The sequence below is a fragment of the Stenella coeruleoalba genome, assembly GCF_951394435.1.
Source record: "Stenella coeruleoalba genome assembly, chromosome: 10".
Classification (NCBI taxonomy): domain Eukaryota; kingdom Metazoa; phylum Chordata; class Mammalia; order Artiodactyla; family Delphinidae; genus Stenella; species Stenella coeruleoalba.
In genome coordinates this window covers 90,286,580-90,306,531 of record NC_137156.1, presented here as the reverse complement: position 1 = coordinate 90,306,531, position 19,952 = coordinate 90,286,580, and the positions used below count along the sequence as shown (strand labels likewise).

The following is a 19,952-nucleotide window of genomic DNA, read 5'->3' as shown; positions in this document are numbered from 1 at the left end:
TTGTGTATACATACATATCTTAATAAGGTTAATCTACAAGAAATTCATAGCAATGTTTGACTACACTGAGATCTAGGGAACTAGAAGTTATGAATGGGAGGGAAACATTTCACTGTTATAAGTGAATTCATTACATAGTGAAATTTTAAATTAAACAAAAAAAAGCATTGTAAAAGACATTATAGGGAGGCTTCTAAGGGAGGAATTATAAAGAGTTAAATAGAAAGTTAGAAGATAACTGACCACAGAAAAGAGAAGCAATTCAGCCTAGAACTCAGTGAATGAGTTTAGTCTTAGAATAATTGAATTTATCATGCTAGGGATCATGTATTTAAAGTTGTCTGGTGGACAGGTGGCAATGTGGGTCTAGAATTTTGATATGTTTAGGTTAGCTTCTCTTTTCTCCAAACTGACAGCACCAAGCTACCTCCATTCCATATCCATGCCAATCCTTGTCTCAGCCTAAGCCATAAGCCCGGACTCCTCTTGGTTGTCTGAGAGGAGAATTCTGATGAATGGAGGATGCTGGAGTTTAGTGACCAGTAAAGAATTGTGTGAGGATCATAGACATGAAAGTTGAAGTTAACGGAAAATAAGGAAGACCATAAAACAGGTATTGATATTATATTCTATAATTCCCCCTTATATATATATTTTTCCACTGCTGTATTTCTTGCTGGCTATGGACACTGGCTGTGTTTGCTTACAGTTTTACACCCTTTCTCTGAAATCAGCACACTGATGTCTCCTGTAACGAGCCCTCGCTCTCTATTTTCATTCCCTGTGGTTTGGAAGGGACTGATTTACATCCCTGGAACCAGAGACATGCCCATGATGTCAGCCATCCCAGTTCATCCCCGTAGGCCACAGTTAGGGAAAGCAAGTGAGTTAAAAAAAATTATCTCAATACTGGGACCATTTTGTAACTATTCAAAGCAGAGATGATTTCTCTTCCACTAGGGATACTTGCTAAGATATAAATGTGTAAGCCTAGAATTGGGGTAGTCAACTACATAGAGTTAGTGAGCTACTGGAGAATGAAGTTAACACTAAAGAAGGAAGGCAGAAGTGTGTGTGTGTGTGTGTGTGTGTGTGTGTGTGTGTGTGTGCACCCCTGTGCATGTATGTGTGTGAGAAAGAGAATAAATCCAGATCACATCTATTGAATTCCTGAATCAAAGCCAAATTCCTTCTGAAACTTTATTTCCTGAGCCAAAAATATCTATCTGTCTCCCTCCCTCTCTCTCTCTCTCTCATCCTCATTATCACCATGAGGCTGTCTCAGAAGTCTTCACAACTGAGGTTTTATTATTTAAAAGAAGTGTACAAAATTTACACAATGTAATACTTGCCAATTTGGTAAGTAGTATTATAAAACTCCATGATTCAAATTGTTTTTCTATTTAAGGTAAGACCCAATTTTATAAAATTTTTGAACATGAGTATAAAGTTTCTTAACAAGCAGTTCTAAGGGGCTCAGTGAACACTTGGTGACTGATTGTTCTCACATCTCTTTACTTCAACACACTGCAACAAATGTGTTGAGCAACTACGGTAGTCAAGGCTTTGCTTCACTAAAACAAGCATTCATACTTGTGCAAAGCACAGTCAGTTAACTGACTTTATAAGGTTGGGTCCAAGACTGTAGTGAATGAGTTTTGATATGGGACAGGAAATCTAGTGAAAAGAAGCCAGATTTCTTGTGGGCAACCTTATTTCACTATTAATGTATGGTTTCATCTTTCCATAATGTGTGTCTCTGAGTTTCTCTTTAGCTTTAAAAGAGGAGAAAATTCTGTAATCTTTTGTGAACAATGTAAAAGTAACATTTAGATTTAAGACAAAATAACAATATATTTTAGGACACACAACTCAGATCTACGTAGCTCATACGTTCACTTTTTACAGTGTACATGAATATATTACAAATAACACATTGTTTGGCTCTGCCCAGAAAGCAATAAATAAAATCTAGGTTTAATGTCATTTACATATTAGTAGTAGCTGAAATTTTATAGATGCAGCTTTACTGAAAAAAAAAAAAGCAGTTATTTTGGGATCTCTACAGCTATAAACCTGTACGTAGATTTTTACAGTGCTGAGTAAGCTTGTATAAAATTAAAGCATAAAATTTCCCCACATGGCTACTTCGGTTATCTTTGGGAATATTATTCATTTGAAGATTTTTATTTCAAATAGCAAACGTATGGAAGTACTTTTTTTTCTTTTGCTTGATGTGGACCAAATTAATGAAACTAATATAACCAACAGACAGAAATCGTCTGTCACAGACACTTGCAAGACATTTTGCATAGAAATGTCCTTGTGTTCTGACATTCTGATTTCTTGTTTTCTGACAGTGCTATAATTTGCTTTAAGAATTGTTTTAATCAACTGCCAAATGATTCTTATGCTGGATAGAAATAATTGAATTTTGTAAAGATAGAGTAGCTGCGGTATGATTAAACATTTATTTTTCATTGACCCTTCTTGATTTCAAACCCAGGGTCTAGTTAAAGGCAATGCTTCTTAAAAGAGACGATCACCAAAAATAGTTTTAATAAAGCTTCACAGGTTAGTTTTGATAACACTGTTGTTTTCTTTAACTAGAGGACTAACGTCGTTCCTGCGATGACCAAAGTCGGTAATTAAACGTCTCTCAGCTAGCCCATGTTGAAACTGCAGTTTCTGAGAGCTTATATATCCATGAAAATAAATCTCTGTGGGGCCATCTCAACTCAGAAGCATATCTTTTAAATGAGCTATAGAATCGAACCTTGCTCTTTCCCTAAAGGGTGTAGCAGATTGCAGAATGCTTATTTATAGAACTACTTTAAATACAATCACAGCCTCTTCTTTTGAAAGAAATACGTTTTCACTGATTTTTTTTCATTTCACTTTGAGATGAAAGTCATCTTCCTTTATTTATGAGATTCTATTCACATAAGGTAGGGTTGTATATTAAAGAAAGTACACCAAAAAATGGGAAACACCAAATCATGATCTTATATTTATTCCTAGAATTTTTAAAATTCATAAAAGCCTTAGAAATCACCTAAGGATTAAGAGGTGCTTTGGGGACAAACATTTTCTTTTGCCTGTCCAGTGTCCATTTTCTTTTCTCTTAGTGATTACTCAATTCTCCTTTGCAAAATCACTCCTTCCCTGATGACCACGGCACACAGTCCATTTTCTCCCAGTTCTTGCTACCTAGTTTTCAGGAACTCCTTGGTCTCTGGTCTTTCTGAAACCTGGATTTCCAGCTTCCCTTCAAATCTGTCAGCTACCCTGGTTCCTTCTAATTAAGTCATTTTGGCTGGTGAGAGCTCCAGCTGGTTTTTGTTGCTTGCTCTCAAAGAAACATTGCTGACTTTAGCCCATTAAATGAAAGCACAAGAATTGTGTCTATCATTGCTTCATGCCCTAATGTCTGAAACACAGTAAAGGATCAAGCAATATTTATAGAATTAATGAATAAAACCTAGAGGAAAGGAGTGGCATGTCAGTTCTCACAGCTAGATTGTGCCAGAGCCTGAGTTAGACATTAAGTTCTCCTTAACTTTTCCTTCCATTTTTTTCTTCCCAAAACGCAGCCTTCTCTTAAGCTATACATTCCCTGCTCCAAGTTTTCTGAAGACAGAGCTTACATTGCTGGCTCTTGACATGTGTGCCACTTCTTTGATACGGTCACTTTACACTATTCTGATACTTCCAGTGTTTTATCTGAGTGTAAAAGTATTCCAGGAGTGTCACTGGATGACAAATTTATTAAAGTCATCATCTTTCACATCCTCTTAAGGTCATAAATCTAAAATTATGACATAAAATAGAATATAGAATAAGACCAATTATTTTCTCATTTACATTCATTCAGCACACAGTGAACTGTACACTGTTTGGGTAGAAAAAAGTACAAGATCATGCAGTTCCGGTAAGAACACAGATCGAACATAAATAACTCCTTGGTTTAAAAGATAATTTTACAAAAGGTAAAGTCAAACTCTTGAATATGTCCTACAAAGCTGTGTGCTATCTGGCCTCACGTTTTATTTTTCACCTCAAGTCCTACCTGCTCTGAACATCCAGAGCCTTCTAACCCCACTCACGTTTTACCTCATTTCCTCCATATACACTGGTGTCTCAGAGAAATGTCTTGGACCCTTACTATACCCTTACACATACTGCTTGCTCCACCTCTAATGCCATTTCCTGGGCTTTTTATTATCATCCCATGAGACCCAGAAAAAACATTAACTCATTCATTACCTCTTTTTCAGTTGGCTCAGACTCCCTCTCTCATCTCTTACAACACATTCTATAAACATCCATTCTAATGTTAAATACATTCGACCGTAATTATTTTTACATGTTTCTCTCTCCTAATATTCTACACTCTCTTCAATAGTAAGAAATTAATCCTGTTAATTTAGTTATTTCCCCCACTTCTCTCCATGCTAACTGGCATATTATAGGGTCAACATATATCTGACAAATAGAAGCATAATTGAGCAGAAACGAGATAATAAGTGAGAACTTTCAACTCCCAGGCTGGGAGTCTTTCCATCGCATCAAGCTGAGTTTATCCATAACAGACAGAACGACAGCTATTATGTTATAATCTAACTATAAATCCAAATGATTTTCTTTAAGTTCAAATATATTTACAAGTATATTATGTAAGACTGGGAAAGGGAATATAGACAATCTGATGGTTTAGGCTACACATTCTCTAATTCAAATATCTTTAGGTTTTAGAATATATTCTTTTGGTTAGAAACACCCATTTAATTATTTCACTTAACTTTGTAATGGGTATGTGTAACCCTTAACCTCATCTTAATGTTGTGGTTTACATTCACTCAATACCAATTATAAATGTGATTCAAACCAAATAAATAAATAAACACATCTCAACCCTCTAGCTTTGCTTTGATTGAATAGTAGGACATAAGCACAGTTTGTAACCCTGGCTGACTGGGTAATTGGTAATGTGTAGACTTGGTCTGTGTTTGCTTCATAGTGTATCTTCATTCTGAAACCATTGTTTCTATTAGACTTAATTATGCTCCCCTGCTACTTTAAATCGAGGGTATCCTCAAAATGAGGATTGCATCTATTAAATTTAATTACTTCCCTCTGTGGATCAAGTGCCTAAGATGCCACTACTAAAACGAGGCTGTTATTAAGAGAGCCTGTTCCTAAACTGGAACATACATCTATAAAACAGCTCCCAGTTTCTTAGCGTCATGGTTCCAACCAGCTGTGTGCAGTTCTTACATGAGTTCATTCTTTTTCAGTAAACATGCCTTATGGAGTTAATATCCCAAGTGACTATGCATACATCTTCTTCCCCCGCACCTGACTCCATCCCCAGCCTGTCTTCTGAACATTGATTATGTAGTTCTACTCGACTGGTATTTCAACAGGGAAACACCATATCTACTCTAGCATATTGTGGCTAATGGCTACCGGTAGATAAACCTTGAGGCTATATATGCTTTTGCAATAATTAATTTATTAGTAACATTCCTAAGAGTGTTGTAGTAGAAACTGGAGGGTGATGGAAAAAGGAAAAACACACAGAGAAATTTGCCAGCTGTGTACCAAGGTCTATTATTACAGTTTTAACTCAGATAATTGAACTCCAGGGGATATCATTCCTTGAATGTTCATTTTAGAATTGTCCCAACATAATTCCATTGATCTTCAGATGCATTTATGAGCAACCTAATACTGATGCTTTGTCTAAAGAATCTCAAACAACATTAGACAACGAGAAGGAACAAATTACACTATTTTCTATTAATAAGGACACTTACTTAGAATTGTGGTATTTGTTTGCAAGTCTCTGACTCTGAGCAAATTCTTTTGGTAAAACGAAGGTGGTAATTGTAATTCCTGCCTTACCTGTCTTCGGAGGTTATAAAGATAATGAAACACGAATTTCCATTTCAAATTTCTATGTTAAAATTAATTTAAAATATCACTATTCATACAAATATACACGTTCAAGACAGAAAATAAGAAAACAGCAGAGAGGAAACCAAGCTATTTTGGACAGACAGTAAAAAATGCCTATCCCATAAACAAACTGTCTACATGATTCTGAGCTGGTTTGACTCAGAATTTTTTACCCAACTGATGGGATGTTTTGGCATCCTGAAGACATCATTATAAAATAGCAATTATTTTCTCATCTTTTATTACCTTCTCTTGGACAAGAGCATATGCCAGGAAACTAATTATCAAAAGCATTTTCATCATGCAAAACAAGGTGATCAAATTACTTGGGTCAGTTCCTAAATAAGTACTTTTATGTAATCTAGATATTTAAGTGAACTGTCTGTGCTCAAGAACCTGCTCCTACAGTCCCTCAACCCATGTTCTCCAGGTGCTTTCCGCCACCACTTTTAAAAATGTGTTATGTTGTGATACCTCTGGATTATAAATTATTCAAAACACAATTAGAATGACAGAGCAGTTAATCTCTGACCTTGGACAACTGAAAAGGAAAGGCATCTTCTATACCCTGTGTGGAAGTCTTGAAGAGCCTATTTACTAAAGAATAAAGAGCTATGGTAAAGGAGGAAGGGTGTGAGACAAAAAAAGATCTGGATCTGTAACATGAAAGATTCTTTAATTCTTAATGACTCTTGAGAGCAGGACTAACATCAGTTGTTGCAAATTTAAAAAACTGAAAACAGTAATAATAATTACAACAATGACTAATATTTATTCAGTGCTTATATGTACTAGGCACTTTGCCAAATACTTTATATACATTTTAAAAAATTTATTTATTTATTTATTTATTTTTGGTTGCGTTCGGTTTTCATTGCTGTGTGTGGGCTTTCTCTAGTTGCAATGAGTGAGGGCTGCTCTTCATTGTGGTGCGGAGGCTTCTCGCTGCGGTGGCTTCTCTTGTTGCGGAGCACGGGCTCTAGGTGTGCGGGCTTCAATATTTGTGGCTCACGGACTCTAGAGCACAGACTCAGTAGTTGTGGCCCACGGGCTTAGGTGCTCCACAGCATGTGGGATCTTCCTGGACCAGGACTTGAACCCATGTCCCCTGCATTGGCCGGCGGATTCTTAACCACTGTACCGCCAGGGAAGCCCTATATTTTCTAGTTAAATCCTTTGAACAACCTTACCAGGTAGTACAATTATTACCCTGACTTTACAAATGAGGAAACAGAGACAGAAAGAGATTGAGTAAATTGCTCAGTGTCACATTCCAGGATTCAAACTTAGGGCTATTTGATATCAGAGTCCACTCTGAATCTCTATACTACATTATAAGAGAGGCAAAATCCAGCTCAATATAACTTTGAATTCTCCAACAGCAGAATATGCTTATCAGTAGTAGTCATTTCTATTCATAGAAATTAAACTTGATAGAATAGCAAGCTTGAAGCTACCCTACAGGTGAGGAAAATGAAGTCTGGGATCTGCAAAGTGGCTTTTCAACATCATAAAACTGTTTAGAAGCAGAGATGAGATGGATCTAAGTCTCGCTTCCCCAGTCTAGTGATTTCTTCATTATACCCACTGTTTTTACAATTCGACCCTGGAGGAACACCTATAATGACGTTGTAGAATTGTTTCAGCAAGGAATAGTGCCTTGGGCTCTGTTAGTTATTTTTCTGTCTGTCCAGCTAGCTTTTCTATCCTTATTCCTATAATTGAGACTAGTCCCCTAGTTATAGGAATCAGCAATAGAAGTCGGCAGCTGTTATAACTTATATCCCAAACAATTGTGATTGGCCCAAACAATGGACAAATCAGAGTTTGGTATTAATCCGTGGATACTTGGTATTAATCCATGGATTTTTAGAGGCACCATGTGCTTTTGCATTAGAGTTGCTGATATGTGGTTATTGTTAACTTACGTTTGGTAGAAGGAAATTGGACCAGCACACAAAAATTAATAGGAATTAGAGAAGGTCAAAGAGAACCCTGAAGCCATCAAACCCAGAGTTCTAGGTTTTGAATCCATTAGTCTTTTGGTTCTTTGATTCTATGAACTACCCCATATCCCTCCTTGACTATACTAGTCAATTAATTTCGCTTTCAGTTAGAGTTCGGTTTAAGTTTCTTGCAACTAAAACACAGAAGCCTGACTACTCAAGATGGAAAAGGGGAAGTCTGTTTCCCCTAAAGTTTCTTTCTGAATCAATGTCACTGTGAGTCACTGATCCTTATGTCTTCCGTGTTCAGTCATTCGACACCACTGCCTATTTACCACCAATTCATGAAAGCATCCAGGAAGTCAAGCCGAGCCACTTACTGTGAAGTTAAGTGAAAATCTCTCCAATACTAATCCTCTTTTCAAATGGCAGAATGTAGAGAGATAGTCTAAAAATGAGTCCCAATCTTCATTAAAATGCTCGGCTTTCTTCAGTGGAATCAAAAACACTGTAGCTAGAAACTTTTCTTCAGCACCACTAAAAAGAGGCATTGGAGTGAAGCATTTTCTTTAAAAAATTTTGTTTTCTTGCAGATAAACTCCTTAGTGGCCTTATGCACTAGGTTATTTCCTCCCAAGCACTTGTTTATTATCATGTAGACATGGGAGATGACATGGCTATTTGTTGTGCATAAAATGTACTTATAATTCTCTTGCTGCCTCTCAGGAACAAGTTTTTGTAATTCAAAAGCCAATGGTCAATAGACTGAAAAGGGACAAGCCTTTTAAAATCACTGCAAAATTTCTTGCTCAGGACACTTAGGTCCTTTGGAGAATAATTTATGAACATATTGATGACCAGCAACTTACATAAAAACAACGAACAATAATAACTAGGATTCACAGACAAGGAAGATACACCTAAAAATATATTTGTGATGTTCTCATTAACCATAAAATTATTTAGCTTTGAACCGCTGACTTTGTATCAAGACTTATCAACAATGGAGTGACTTTATGAGGTTAAGACATAGAGGGAATTATCGAATAGATTGATTACGCCTCAGGCTTAGTGTGGGATTATGTCTAATTTTCTTAAGTGCTGCTTAGACAATAAATAGGCCCAGAAGAAGCTCACAACATGCTAAATATCTGATATATCTCTAATCAGCCTTCAAAATATGGATTGATTGCCATTTCGAAAGCACTACTTTATTTCAAACCATGACTAGGGTATAAAATTCTATTTTCAGGTGGTTTACTACACAAATGTGACTTTCTTCTCTGTAAATGATTAAAACTTAATTTTTAAAAATCCGTAAACTGGAAAGAAAATTAAAAATCACTCTGTTTCTGATACCTCTCTTGGTATTTACTAATTAAAAACAAGAGTCAGCACCAAAATGTTAGCAGCAATTTTCCTGTGAATTCACAGCCTTAGAACAGTGGTATCCCTTCAAGAAAGCATTATTCAAAATGACAAGGACAGGATATCACTAGGCAAAGAACCATTAACGTTTAACCTTTCCCCTCTTCTCTGATGTTTTGTGGAAAATATGTTAGTAACAGATAATTTATCTGACTCATTCTGAGTCACTCTTGACCAAGCAATCTACCCTTTGGGGACATCTTTCCTTCCCCCACCTTCACAATTTTGTACATCTTTCATGCATTGAGTCTCCTTTGACTTTAGATAGAGATTCATATTTTAAAAGATGGAACAGTCAAAGCAAATGAATAATATGGACTTGCATGGGAACAGAATCCAACAAAAAATGGAATCAAAATTAAGAAAAATAATGAAAATGTACACACCTGAAGAACTTCAATTTCAATTATGAGGATGATCCAAATGTTTCTTTCTTTATAAGATTGGTTGCCAAGTTATAATTCATTTTGATGTCAACACACATGATATTATTAGTTACAACTTTATGAAAAAATTAGGGTTAAAGAAGATTATTATATAGGTTGGGAAGTTTGTTCATTTTTCAAGAGGCTTGAGGAATAATGAATATTTACCTTGGTGCACAGTTGTATTATCACCACCACCCCTTTCATCATTGTCATCCTTCTCCTCCTCATCATCATTCATTAGTTACTCTAAAACAAGTCCCATGCTCAGCACTTTTACGTACATGATCTTCTTAACCATCAAAGAAGTAGGAAAAAGAAAGGGCAGCAAATCCACAAGGTAAGCAGTAAAATCATTTGAAAACTGCATATGAAGTAGAGAGAAGTTAATAAATGCTCAAACACATGGAGAAATCTGGTATAGAATCCAGAATTTGAATCCAAGCAATTTGAAAGTCTTGCTTTCCGTTCAGTTTCTTAATTCATGAAGATTTATGTGCAAATGTCTTTATGCAAAAATTCTGCGATATTATTTGAATTGTATGCTACTCAAAGAGCATACAAAGAGTGAAGATTACTGAAATTTGAAAGATTCTCAACACTTCTGGAAAAGTCTCTGAAGACAAGGCTTTATTCTTGGTTACTATCACAGTAACCAAGTACATGTAATGATGCTAAATCATTTTAACTAATTAATATTTTATCAAAGTAAAACAAACATTGTGTTTACAGAATTAAATAGTGTCACCACATGCTTAGGATGAATGTCATAATCTCCTTCAACCCTCATCCCAAACTTGGAAGAAGAAACTGTCTTCTGGATCTTGCGTCTATATTTCCAGATAACAAGTTTATATTGACGTCTCTAAATGGATAGACTGTAGACTGATATTTAAATTTTGTTAAATTTTGTATTGTGGCAGGTGAAGATTTTAGCTCTCCTACTGTCTACTTTCCCTACCTCTATTCTCCAAACATGGTTATATCATAATCTTTAGGTAATGCCATATTCAGTATTTTAATAATCATGACCACATAAATATTGTTCACTTTTGAGTCACAGTACACTATGATTATACTTGCTTTCTTGTTACTCCTTCTTTTGTTTATCCTGGAGGTAAGTGTTCCTCATTTTTATCACTTATTAGTCTTTGAATCTTTTGCCAAGACTTCCTACACCCTCCAAAAGATCCCCAAATCCTCTCAATACAATATTCACAGATTCAGAAAATCTGTCAATTTCATTTTTTTTCACCCTTTATAGATATCTCTTCTGGAGTCATTTCCTTACTGCTCCAAATTATACTAGTTGCTTTTATCAGGGCCTATTGTCCACATATTATCACAGGTTTTCCTTTGATCTCATCTAGGGAATTCCCTTGATCTCACTCCTGGAATAGATCTCTCTTCTCTGGATCCAATGCCTCCATTTTTTTTTTTTTCTTTTTCATTATCTTTGTAGTGCATCCTGCATTTGAGTCCAGAACAGGGCATGGAAGGAAAATTTTTGAAACATTGGTTATGTCAACACATCATTATTCTTACTCAATTTATAAATCTATATTCAGTCATATTATTTATTAGAATGAATGAATGAATGAACAAGTAAATAAACAAATTCACTCTGATTTTTGAAGATATTTGATTCAATTATCTTCTGGCTTTCTGTGTGGATGTTGAGTCTCCTGCCAAGATGATGTCTAGTTCTTTGTATGAAACTTCCTTATTATTAAGATTTGAAAGATATTGGATCTTCTTTTTATAGGCAGTATTTTAGGGAAAATACCATGAGCACATACCACAGAGTGGATCTTTTTTGAGTCTTTTTTTTTTTTTTTTTACCTCTTTACTGTAGTATAATTGCTTTACAATGTTATGTTAGTTTCTGCTGTACAACAAAGTGAATCAGCTATACATATACATATATCCCCATATCCTCTCCCTCTTGAGCCTCCCTCCCACCCTCCCTTATCCCACCCCTCTAGGTCATCACAAAGCATTGAGCTGATCTCCCTGTGCTATGTATCAGCTTCCCACTAGCTATCTGTTTTACGTTTGGTAGTGTATATATGTCAATGCCACTCTCTCACTTTGTCCCAGCTTCCCCTTCACCCTCTGTGTCCTCAAGTCCATTCTCTATATCTGTGTCTTTATTCCTGTCCTGCCACTAGGTTCATCAGTACCATTTTTTTAGATGCCATATATATGCATTAGCATACGGTATTTGTTTTTCTCTTTCTGACTTACTTCACACAGAGGGGATCTTTTTAAATTCATTTTCTTGGATGCTTCATGGACTCTTCTAATGTGGAGACTTATTTTATTCAGTTCTGGGATTTCTTTACCAGTATCATTTCTTTACTAATTTCCTATTCTATTCTCTGTTGTGTTTTCTGGAATATGTCTTACAGGATATTGGACTGTCTGACTCATTCACACATATCTTCTTATATGTTCACCACTATTATCTAGATCTGTATCCATGTAATTTCCAAAAAATATTACAGACATATCTTTTAAAAATTAGATGCTTTTAATTTTATCTAATCATTTACTTAATTTATAAGATCCTTATTTTGTTTTCTAATTATAATTTGTATAGCTATTGTAAAGCTTCCTCTGTTCTTATTTTGGAATTTATCTGAGAATATTGATTATACTTTTTTTTTTTTTGAAGTATTCTACTTTCTGTAAAGTCTTGTTCATCCTAAGTTATTTGTGTTTTTGTTTTAAGTTTATTCACTTAGTCATCTTCCACCTTGGAAAGTTTCCTAAAATGTGCTCCTCAACTTTGGCTATTTGTTTATATTTCACTTGGTACTCCCCAATATCAATATTTGGATGTCTCTTCTCTGGAGTGGTTCAGTTTAGCCAGAGAAGGATGCTCTTACATCCTTCATTGAAGGTCATAAACCTCTCTGTTAGTTTTATAGAAACCAGGAAGAAAAAGACAGCTCAAATGTCACAGTTCTGTAAGCAGCATCCTACCTTCTTGGGATCCTGGAGTTGGAAGTAACTGATTCAGTTACTTCAAAGATTAGATCCCCTATCTCTTGGGATGTAGATGGTTTATCCACGTGACTATTAGTAATGGAAGTGGTAATCTTGGGTTTGTCTTTCTCTATATGCAAACTTTTAAAAAATCTCTCTTAGAAGCATATCCACCATCAACCTAACTGCACCTTTTTCAATAATATGTGCCTTCAAATTTCAGCTTTCCAGGAGTTGTCTGGAGTAAATCAGCTGCCACCTTGTTACTATTTCCTTCATCTACTATGGGGATTTGACATTTTTTTCTGCCCTGGTTATCCTATTACCATGTCTTCAACTTTCCATCTTTTTATATTGTGATTTGGAGATATTTATTTATCTTTAGATTCATTAAGGCCAGAGTTTGCGTTTCTGTTTCTTATACTTCTTACAGCATAAGAGATGAGCCTAAGAACATTTCTCTACTATCTTAAAACTAAAAGCCTGCTACCTATAAGATGGGGTCTATAAATTAATAAATTGATTAATAAACAACTACAAATATCAGTGGAAGTATTGGTTTAGTGATCATTGTAAATATGCCTCAAATCCTTGTTGAAAATTGAACCACAATTTTCAACAATTTTAAATAGTAAAAACAGACTGATTACATTTTTCTTTGCAACACAGCTTCTCTCCTTATACAGGAGATGCTGAAATTGACCAGTGGGTGTGGAAAACTCCACTGAGAAATATTAAACAAAGAAAATTGATAGCTAAGTAAATATAGTGCTTAAATTTAAATATATCTAGGAGCTCAGCTATTATTCTTAAGTACCTTAACCATCTCCCCCAAGTCTATCCATCCAGTTATGCAGAATGCAAAGAGATACCACTACTTACTCCACTATCTTCAATGGATAGATGATTACATCTATAAATACAAAAATGCTTCTTTAAAATCCACATCACACTCCCTAGGAATTTACATGACACATTTCAGTGACTCAAGCAATGATACTTGCTAATTGGTCACAGTTGCTGATTGGCTGATCCTTCATAACAAAATCTTGTGTTAAGTTTCTCAACGATTGAGAATGATAGGGTACCTATGATAATTTTATGTAGACAAAGATATTATGAAAAGATAAGAGACATGATTTTAGAATTGATTTTATAAAACAATATAATTAGCCTATGAAAACTGTAATATGCACACTGTAGTTTAGGAAGTGCTCAGGTATAGAGAGTCCAAATAAAGCAGTTGCTAAAACTTACCAGCATATGTAGAGCACAAACATGTTCTTTGATGTTTCAGAGCGTCACTAAATTTTACCATAACTATTTAACATTGTAGTATACATGGTTGGTTACTTAATGTTGAATTCTCTAAAATTTCATCATACAACCTGTTAATAAGTCCAACCTAACTTTTTAAGAATACCTAATAAATAAGAATACTATCTTAACAGAATCCTACCAGCTTCTTAGAAGGGGAAAGTCATAAGTTGTGTATTTACAGGAATTGTTCTGAATTCAGATGTTTTAAGGGAAATCTCTCAGGTCAGGAAAACTATTAGGATAGGGAAAATTTTAAGATAACAATTCAGACTTGATGGATATAGTTAGGCAAGGGTCTTTAAATGATTCTTGTTAAGTAAACTTGTTTGATAAGCAAGCAGTTTGCTCAGGTAAATAAACTCTTACCTCAGATAAAAACGATTTTCAAGAATTCCCTGAAGAAAATAGGATTTGTATGTAGTTTTCTCTTTCTTGGGCAAAGGTTTTTCAGAAAACTCAACAAAGACAACTTAGGTGATCTAAATTCATTTCTTTCCTGGGCAAAATTTCCTGAACACAAAACTAAATCATGGTGATACAGGTAGTCTCAGTTATACTTCTCTTTAAATCAGTGTGCTTTTGGATCAGATGGCCTTATCCCAAACTCTAACAAATACATTCTGTTTTTTCTCAACCACTCTTTAGGTCAAAGAATAGAGAGGGAGGAGGTTCATCAGCAAAATGGCAGCTCCAAATCTCTCTCCTCCAATTGAAACATTGAAATACAAGAAAAACTATGAGTTCCAACTTTGTCAGAATGCTGGAAAAGAGTCAAAGATTTACAACAACAAAGCAAACACTAAATCAAGAAAGAAAACTTCAAAACGGTAAGAAAATTTTGTGGCATTTTTACTCGCACTTGTCCCATCCCCATCCCTGGAGTGGCACCACTACTGATGATGGAAGTGTATGTTCCCAGTGTGGAACTCTGAGCCCTCATTCTGGCAGGAATAGAGAAGCCCTTCATCACGAATCATCATGTATGTCTGTTCTAACATGTATATTGTCTATCTGCACAATTGATACAAGGCACCCAACTTTCTTTCACCTGGCTCAGAATTCAAGCTGGAAAAGTGGTGGGCATTCCTCAGAAACACGGCAAGATGAACTAACAAACCACAGATATCTGGGGTAAGAAACATACAGTAGACTGCTTAAGGCCCAGAAGAAAAAGTTGGAGAGAACTTCTTTGGGAAATTAGGAAGTTCAAAAGGATTTTATGTGAATGGGGGATTTAGAAAGCCAATTTTGAAAGCTTGCTCAAAGCAAGATGCACACTCAGAAAAGTTTGGAGAAGACCTTAAACGTTTACCTTAGGCTGAACCTAGGCTCAGTGCAAGACTGGCTAAGTTGTAAGGAAGTGCCCTGACACAGAGCCAAGATGCAAAGACTGAGACAGGTTGTTTTCATTTTTTTTTTCCTTTTGCATATTAGCTTCTTTTTAATCTCCACACACTTGAGAACATTGGTGTCCAGACAGTACCTGAACACAAGCTGAGAAACAGAGACAATGATCTTATATAATAAGGAATACAGTCTTTTCAAAAATATAGTTTGGAAAATCACTAAACAACTGGACTACTATAACCATCACCAATTTAAAAAAAAAGCAAAATAAAAACAGCAAATTGGAGAATGAGGAGAATTTACATCTAGACTTACTACATTATAGTATTCAGATGTCTAGTTTTCAGAAATAAACTCATAAACCTACGGCCAATTGATCTCAACCAAGGATGCCAAGATCATTCAGTGAAGTAAGAATAATCTTTTCAGGAAACTGTGCTGGAACAACTGGATATTTTCTTGCAAGAGTGAAGTTGAGGCTAACACCATATACAAGAATGAACACAAAATGGACCTAAATGTAGGCATCATAAAGCTCTTTGAAAAAATAATAGGATTAAATCTTCATGACCCTGTATTTGGTAAAGAATTCTTAGATATAACACCTAAAACATGAGCAACCAAAGGAAAAAAAAATAGATTAGTAGGACTTTATCAAAATTTAAAAAAAAAAACAACTTTTATGGTTAAATGACAGTATAAAGAAAGTGAAAATAGAATCCCTGTAAGGGAGAAAATATTTTCATATCAAATATCTATTAAGTGTCTAGTATATATAATATACAAAGAAAACTTGCCACTCAACAATAAAAAGATATTCCAATTAAAGTATGGGCAAAGAATTTATAGATATTTCATCAAAGAAGATATACAAATGGCCAATAAATACATAAAAAGATGTTCAACATTATCAGGGAAATGCAAATCAAAACCACAGTGTTATACCACTTCATACCCACTAGATATAAAATTAAAAATTAAAAAACAGACAACAAACATTGGCAACGATGTGAATAAAATGGAACAGCCATACATTGTCAGTGGGAATATATAAAAGTACAGCCACCAGGGAAAATATTTTGGCAGTTCCTTGAAAAGTTAAGTATAGAGTTACCATATGACCAAAAAATTCCAATTCTAGATAGATACCTAAGGGAATTAAAAACTTGTGTTCATGCATAAACTTTTATACAAATGCTTACAGCAGCATTATCCATAATAGCCAAGGCATGGAAACAACCCAAATATTCACCAGTAGATGAATGGCTAAACATTCATCTGTTGAATGTATTCAATGCTACTGCTGGTGATCTTCCTCCTCCTAACAGAGCCTTAAAAAATATCAAAGTACTGTTGCAACATGAATTAACCTTGAATACATTATACTAAGTGAAAGAAGCCAGAAGCAAAAGACCACATATTTTATGATTCCATCTAATGAAAATCCAGAATAGGCAAACCCATAGAGATATAAAGTGAATTAATTGTTAGTAGGGGATGGGGTTGGAAAGTCTGAAAGTGAATACTAATGCATACAGGGTTTCTTTGTGAGTGAGGTGATGAAAATATTCTGGAATTAGAAGGTCACACAATCTTGTGAATATACTAAAAATCTTTACACTTTAAAATGGTGAATGGACATTGTACCGCGTGCTTTTGAACAAGACCTTCATTTTTAAAAGGAGGTACGTATAAAGCGACAAACCTTTCTTTTACTGAGCATGGTTTCAGTTATGAGTTAAGACTCAGCTTGTAATCATGGCTGTGTCTGACTTGAAGGCAAACTCCATCTGCTAAAGAAGCAATAAACATAAATTTGTGATGTTATTAGCTGTTGAATCAACCATTCCTTTATCTAGCATGTGTCTGGACCGCTTGTTATATGAGATAGTGAATCTCCTTATTGTTTAAGCCCTTTTTGGGGAGGGTTTGGTTCCTTGGAGCCCCAAAGCTCCTTATATGAATTAAGAAGTATAGATAGTAGAGACAAGATAAGTTGCTATTTTAGATTGTAATATATAGAATTTCAATATACACCACAGCATTCTTCCCAATACTACACCATTAAGGTATTACTGATCAGCAAAATATATATAAATCAAAAAATAATTGTGAATTGATTTCATATCTGTCTATATTTTCTTTGGAGTTTGCTATAGATCAGTCATTAAAATTCATTAATTACCTAAATCATTTGTCAGTTGTAGCAGATGTTGTCAGTGCCTCACTCATATTCCTCAGACCTACTATTTTGGTGTGCGTACAGCAATTTCCAACTGCCAGTAAATGTATCTCAGAGCCTAAGGCATTTTGCAGAACCACAGAAAACTGTTCAGCCATGCTTGTGTTATAGAACAGAGTGTCAGAGAATCAAAACTCTGAGAGCAGTTCTCAACCAATGAGTCTCAGAAGTTCACGTATAAATATCCAGCTCCCTTTTCTTTCTGGTGAAATAATTCAAAGGATTGTGTTTTGCACCATGTTTCAGAGCTTTGTTATAAAACTGAACTCCAGAGACTCATTGTGGTTACTGGCTTGATATACTCTTTGTTTCCTCTCTTCCCTTTAATACTTCCCTATCAGCCTACCAGTGTTCCCTGCACCTGCCACGTTAAATATTTGCTTTCAAATTCTCGTCTCTTCCAAAGAGACTCAAACTTAAGTATCAGAGTGCTACAAAAAAATAAAGGCAAAATTATCAATCTGGAGATATATGTCTTATTACTACTTATTACTTATTAATTATTACTTATTATTACTTGTTACTACTTGTACTAAATTTTTCATCACAGTCTTCACTTTTTTGTCATCTGGGAAGCCCTAGAAATGAACGAAGATTCAAGAGTAGTACTCAGTGAAGTCATTAACGTTATTAAGAGTGAGGAACTGAATCCATGGCCTTTCCCCACTTCTGCTTTGTTAACAGTGTGATTACCAATAACTCCTATTTCTTACTGAAGCTAATTGGACTTCTTATAGAAAAGTTCTCATTAATAGTTTTTGCTTGTTTGGAGAAAAAGTATTTAATATATTATGTTCACTTGAAGAACTGCATTATGTATTAAAATAACATGTATTGCTAGTATATTTGGTCATCTGAAAAACTAAAATTAATCTGTAGAAAGCAAGCTTCATCAGTATTTAATGTATAAGAAAGTGAATGGAAAAACTAGAGCCATGCTTTTCATGCTTAGGTTACGATGAATGGTGTTGATTTGGTCATCTGAAAACATAGTTACTAATTCCTTCAGTCAGCTTTGCATCTTTTAAAGTCTTGTATAATCCTTTTGGTAGTTCCTTCCCAGTCTGCATGACAGCAATGAATAGATAAAATATACTTTTTTCCTATCTCTACAAAAATATTCTCCACAAACTTGACAAGTTCAGAGAGAAATCACACTCAGCATTGCTTCAAATGGCATTTGTAGAAAAGTGCTGTTGAATAGAATCATATCATTTTGGTTAGGGACTAAATCTTAGTAGTCAGTCCCCTAATAATAATAATAACAACAACAACAACAATAATATATATACAAATGAAGGGTTGGCATTAAGACCAAACTAGAAAATGAAATCACCTTGTCAGCTTGCTATTTCACCATTTTAAAACTAAGAGCAGTATGCCAAATGTATTGATCCGACACTGCTATATCCTTCTCACTGGGGACTTGATTTTTAGATCCACCTTTTGTAAATTAATTAGATTTATTGTCATTTATCTTTACTTGTTTATGTTACTCCATTGCCATTAAAATAATAGTGTTATGTTTTCATTGTATATATATTTACAATTAGCTTTTATTTATGGCAAACACATAGATTTTTAAAATTTGTTCTAGTGATATAAAATCTCCATTTGAAATAAATCTAAGAATACTAATTGAGTCAATTTAGACATTATTAAATGTATATTAGTGCATAGAAATGACAAAAATAGATGGAATATGACTACAGCAGAAGAAAATCTGTCTTAAAATTGGAATTGGATCCTGTCAAACCTGAAAGAACATAGTTTTGGGACTATCCTGTGCTACCTGTGTGAACTTAATCACTTCCCTTTATTCTTCTGGGCTTCAGTTTCCTTCCAAAAATACTGCACCTTATAACCTAATATTTTATGATTTTTTAACTACTATTCATAAAACTTTCTATTGTTCCATAACCTTTTACACGTATAATTAAAGTAATTTTTTTCTACATTTTGATCTCTAAATCTCCTACTTCTTGATTCTGCTACATATGCCTCAGAGTAGATTGTACTTTTGGTTGTGATTTTCACTGTAAACTCATCTTTAGGGGGTTCTTTTTTCTTAGAATGGATGACCCAGAGCATCAGCAAATTTTTACCACTTGGAATAATTTCTTTGTTGCTGGCATCTTGAGATTTTTGTTATTTTTTTCCTTCCTTCCTTCCTTCCTCCCTCCCCTCCCCTCCCCTCTTTCCTTCCTTCCTTCCTTCCTTCCTTCCTTCCTTCCTTCCTTCCTTCCTTCCTTCCTTCCTTCCTTCCTTCCTTCCTTCTCCTTCTCAAACAGA

At 34.9% G+C, this 19,952-nt stretch overlaps 1 protein-coding gene across 11 annotated transcripts in view; it reads left to right on the top strand.

The window, feature by feature from the left end:
• LOC307193527 (uncharacterized protein) overlaps positions 1 to 19,952 on the top strand; it is a 730,787-nt gene that overhangs the window by 409,123 nt on the left and 301,712 nt on the right. For 10 of the 11 annotated variants that reach the window (XM_079935632.1, XM_079935641.1, XM_079935643.1 and 7 more), the window contains 2 exons: positions 417 to 613; positions 14,717 to 14,898. The gene's annotated coding sequence lies outside the window, so the exon portion shown is untranslated. The remainder of the gene's footprint in view (positions 1 to 416; positions 614 to 14,716; positions 14,899 to 19,952) is intronic. The other variant, XM_079935640.1, reaches the window with a different exon arrangement.